Genomic DNA, 5,595 nt, shown 5'->3' with positions numbered 1-5,595 from the left:
CACATGGCATTAGTCAACATGCCTACTATGGTGGAGATTGAATGCGAACGGTGCATCCCTTCGGCTGCTGGTTGTTCGCTTTGTCTCCCTCTTTTTGTTTCGTCTCTCGTTGATGCCTGCTCGCCTCCTTCTCATGTGCCTATAAAAGAGGGGTCGCTCCTCTCCAGAGAGACACGCCAGAACATCATCATTCTAAAGCTAGTGCAAGGTTCTTCCCCATCCCGGCTTGCAGCATGCATCGCAGGTCGGGCAGTAGGCCTCCGAAACCCCGCCACTTCGAGTCATGTACGGAAGAAGGGTGATAAGATTTTTGGGGAGCGCTTTGCGCGACTACTGACTTCTTCACCACGGACGCCGACGATCACTTCTCAAACGACGACTTCTTTCCCGACGCCGACAACCTCTTCGATAACATGGCCGGCGAGGACGTTGGCCCCAAGACCAATGCTTCTGCTATTGCTTCGTACATTTTCATGTTCTTTCTGTTTAAGATCATGCCACTTTTTTTATTCTAGCTTCTGTTCATATTCACTACTTCATATGTCATTTGCATACTCTCTGTTAGATTGCAGGACTTGCTTCATCTCTGTTATAATAGTCATGTTTTATTTAGTTTTTCTGATTAAATCATATGGTAAAGTGCTCATATTTCTAACATTTTCATGGAATATAAACCACTCGCTCGCAAATAGATGACGAATTATTATGTAGTGACATGTGACGTTGGTCAGGTTTTAAGCTTGAGACCTCTTGGTTTTGATACAGTATTAATTATGTTTATCAAAAAATCCAGACGAATGAATTAAGATGTGCAATATATTTCAACATCTTCATAAGTCATGCAAAATCATTATATACTTATTATGAAATGGATTTAAATTTGATGTTCAAACCGAAACATATGTGCTTAGTAAGTCCCAATACATTGCTCTCTTATGTTAATATTTTTTTTGCTCTATTGTAAAATTATAGCTATTGTAGAGAGCACTACAAAATGAAATTCCGTACTCCCTCCGTTCATAAATATAAGATATTTAAAAAAAAATCTAAACTAGATGTATATAGACATGTTTCAGTGTGTTTATTCACTTATTTCATTTCATACTGAAATATCCAAAACATTTTATATTTGTGAATGAAACATTTTATACTCCCTTCATTTTTATTTACTCCGCATTTAGCTTTGACTTAAATCAAACTTTATAAAGCATGACCAAGTTTGTAGAAAACAATATGAATATTTACAATAACAAATTTATACGATGTGAAAATATATGCAATGATGAATTCAATGATATATATTTCGTGATATATATGTTAATATATTTTTCTATAAATTTGTTGAAAGTATATTAAGTTTGACTTCAGACAAACCTGATTTGCAGAGTATACAAACAGACGAAGTATTTGCGAATGAAGGGGTAGTAAAAAACATTGCAAAATGCAATCGACTCGTATGTAAGCAAGTGGGCGTCATTGATCGTAAAAATTGTGTGTGCCCACTTTACCTTGCATTTATAATACTTGCAGGCAGTGTAGTACGGCTGTGCGGGTGGAACAAGGAAAAAAAACAATATCGTACTCTGCATTTGCCATATATCAAAGCAAACCATAGCGTGTGTTGCGGGTCTGCCGCTCGGTGTACTCTGCATTTGATAATGAGCACATCATGCATGAAATTCTCTACTATGCCTTAACAACACAATAAACACAAGGCACAGTACACATTTTATCTGGCTAAAAGTACACCGGATGCAATTTCCAAAGAGTACTTTGGAGATTCTGTGTGCTCTGCTCGCAGTCATGTTGTTTCGTGACTATGTCATGAGAGTAAAGCATAAGATATTTATATAATCTTGAAATATATATATTACTTGTCCAAAGCATATGAGTAATTAAATTACTGACGCGCAACCATGCATTAGAAAAGAGCCTATGATCTAGAACGACCTCCAAGTAACACAAAAACAATGAACAATGAATAAATATGCAGGTGACACGGACACACATGTTTAAGCATTTTAGTTTATTTTCCTTTTGGCAAAGTTAGTTGTACTTGTTACTTGCAAGCCACAGCCAATACATCACGTTGTAATGTTTGTGGGATTTTCTGACTGAACAAGGTCTTGCATGCGACCTAAGAGCAACTTTAGCCTCTAAACCTTCGTAAGTGTGCTCCGCAATCGTTAGAGGCGCACAAATTTAGAGTGGCCATAGTTCGAGCTCTATATTTTGCTGACTCGCATGTTAGCATTTATGTTCTTTTTTCACACAAAGAAAATGCAGTTTATTTACATTGGCATTTGTTCAACATCACAATGGCACTGGTCAATTTTCATAATACGAACTGAGACGAACCTAAGACATGGGACATGAGCAGATGGGATGACTTTGACCCCCGCATTCATGTGGGGCTGACCGGCCATCAACCTGCTCGATATTCACACCAATTCGGGAAACGAGAAGCCTACTTCAGCCGCTCACATTAACTCAAAGCTTCGGCTACCCATGCTATTTAAATCTTGTCGGCAACAACCCAAAACCCTACTCCTTCGATCACCCTCTCCCACCATTCCAGTCGTCAGCCTTCCATCCTCGTCCTCGTCCATCATCCGTCGTTGTAATTGTCGGAACCTTTCGTGGTGGTGGATGTGGTTGTCGCCACAACGTCATGCCAAAAATCGTGGACGAGGTTCCCAGTGACAGGCCTGCACTATGGAAGGCCAACCTTTGAGCTCTCCCGAGCAGAGCTTGGATGACTCAGAGATGGAGAGGGAGGAGGAGGAGAGCGACCCCATGGCGATGGCGGAGATCGCCATGGGAGAGGAAGAGCAGCAGGCTGCCACAATTGGAGCCATCGCTGTCGAGTTCACTCGGTTGCAGGCGTATGCGCACTACAAACAGATGATGTCAGAGGTAGAGGAGGAGCAGCACCCCGCTACTGGTGTCGCGTTCCATCAGTTGCAGGAGGAGCAACGATACAACACGGCGCTCCTCGAGGAGCATTGGTTAGCAGGGGATTATCTGGAGGCAAAGCACACTTTCGATGTTATTGTTGCGACCATGGTTGTAGCGGACCCGGGTATCGTCGAAGAGCATCGGTGGTGCTCGAGTCTGTGCAAAACACTCGCGCCATCCGCCGCAAGCGCTGACAGCAGCGTGTCATTTAGGCGGAGCACAAACCATCTCTTCGAGGCATTGGAGACACAAACTGAAAACATGCTGAACCAGCATGACGATGATGCCAACATCCATAGCTGCACCTCGTTCGAACCGGCCCGCGACGACGATGAGACTGGATAGTCTGATGTGAGGATCGTCGACCTCCAATGACAACAACGACAGCCAAGCGGATCAGAAGAGGAGTAGAGTAGGACGTGGATACGTTGGGTCTGATACTTTTGCTATGTAAAAGTTATCAAATAATAATGAAAATGACGTGTCTGCTTTCTATTTCTGCCTGGGCACACGTCTAAACATGTCTGTCGGCATTTGTTGAGATCCATTCTTTTAATCCGCTATGCAGTTACACTTTCGCCTTATTCATGATCTTAGGCAAACTTCAACGCGCGACCCCAAATGGTCCGCCCGCGTCTTTTTGGGGGTAAACATACATAATAGGCCGCCCAACGCGTGGGAGCAAACAGACCGTTGTCCATTTTTGGTTCGCTTTCGATCCATTCCCGACCCAAAGTTGGGCCACATTTGCGGACGGGCGGGACGCGCGCCCTAGTCCTCCTGCCCCCTCCGGTCGGGGACACAACCACTTTTCTGTTTCCCTTCTCTTCCCTTCGGCCTCCGCCCTCCGCCCCCGCCATCGCCGCCGCCACCCCCGTTCCTGGTCGCGTCGCCTTCCGTCCCGGTTGTCCGCCCCATTACCACGCCAGTCATAGCCGTTCCACGCTGTATCAGTAGAGCTTTTTGTCGGCGTTCGTGGTTCCTTGTTGCCGGTGGGAGAGAAGCTACAGCCGCCATCGCCGACTGTCAACCCCAACAACTTCTGCCAGGCGTTGCATTGCCACAGGGCGCCCACCCCACCAACACCAACCTTGCTTCGCTTCATCGACGTGATCTGTCCGGTCGTGTCTCCACCACGACCGCAAGGTGTTCGACGCGTTGCTCACAAGGTGTCATGGATAGAGAGGATGAGTTTTTCTTTCACAACTTCATTTGTTCTTCGGATGATTCGTCCTCGGATGATGAAGAGCTTGTGGCGGCTGCATTGGTCGTCCACGACCACATTAATAGGAAGCGGCCTTAGTTCAGGGGATCATCCCCAGTCATGTTCCGGCCTTGAACCGCAATAGGGAGAGAGGCCACACCCTTCTCTATGTCAATTACTTTGAGAATAACGCACTCTTCAAACCACACAAATTTTGCCACCGCTTCCTTATGGCGAGAGATATGTTCAATCGTATTCAGGAGGGACTGGTAGCATATGACCCATACTTTGAGTGCAAGGAGGGTGCCCTTGGCAAGCTTGGCTTCTCTTCTTATCAGAAATGCACTGCGTCTATCCGCATGCTTTCATATGGAATTCGTTGTGATCTTGTGGATGAGTATATTCGTATGAGTGAGTCCACATGTCTCCTCTCAATGTATAGTTTCTGCAAGGCCATGGTGGCAGTGTTCGGCCCTGAGTACCTAAGGTAGCCAACTGTCGCTGATACAGAGAGGTTGTTGGCGATCAATGCCGAGAGGGGCTTTTCGGGCATGCTCGGTAGTATTGATTGTATGCACTGGAAGTGAAAGAACTGTCCATTTGCTTGGTAGGGGCAGTACAAGGGGCATGTGAAAGGTGCAATTGTCATACTTGAAGCGGTGGCTTCACAAGATCTGGGGATATGACATTCTTTCTTCGGCATGACTGGTTCTCACAATGATACCAGTGTGTTGCAAGACTTGTAGAAAGCCACTGCCCGGAGGTCAACTTTGAGGTCAATGGCACCGGTACAGCAAGGGATATTACCTTGCCGATGGTATCTATCCACAGTGGTCCACTCTTGTGAAGACCATACCCAATCCGTAAGGAGAAGAGACAGAGGTTTGCCCAAATGCAGGAGAGTGTTAGGAAGGATGTGGAGCGTGCTTTCGGTGTGCTCCAGTCTCGACGGGGTATCATTCGAAACTCCGCGTTGACTTGGAGCACTCAGAAGCTTCGGGGGGTGATGACTGCTTATGTGATTATGCACAACATGATCGTGGAGAATGAGCGTGATGATAGCATCTATGACAAAGGGTTTGATCTCCAGGGTAAAAATGTTGAGCCTGGGCAACCACCTCCTGCAACCTTCGAACAATTTATCCATTTTCATCGTGAATTGCGTGATTGGTGTATTCATGTCCAGCTTCAAGATGACTTGGTTGAGCACATATGCACTCGCATTGGCAACTAGTAGAGCTATCGGTTTAATTTCTTTGTCATGCAGACAAATTTCGATTAGGTTGTAAAGACTATTTGATATTGTTTTTATTTTAATTGGGTTGTAAGACTATTTCGGATGTGAAACTATTTCCTATGTTTGATTTAAACTATTTAAAAATCATGCTTCATTTTCAGTATGCTAGTTGATCCCGAACGGATGAGATGCGGTT

The sequence above is a fragment of the Triticum aestivum genome, chromosome 4B (assembly GCF_018294505.1).
Source record: "Triticum aestivum cultivar Chinese Spring chromosome 4B, IWGSC CS RefSeq v2.1, whole genome shotgun sequence".
NCBI lineage: Eukaryota > Viridiplantae > Streptophyta > Magnoliopsida > Poales > Poaceae > Triticum > Triticum aestivum.
The sequence above is the reverse complement of the archived record's forward strand: the minus strand, read 5'-3'. Positions refer to the sequence as shown.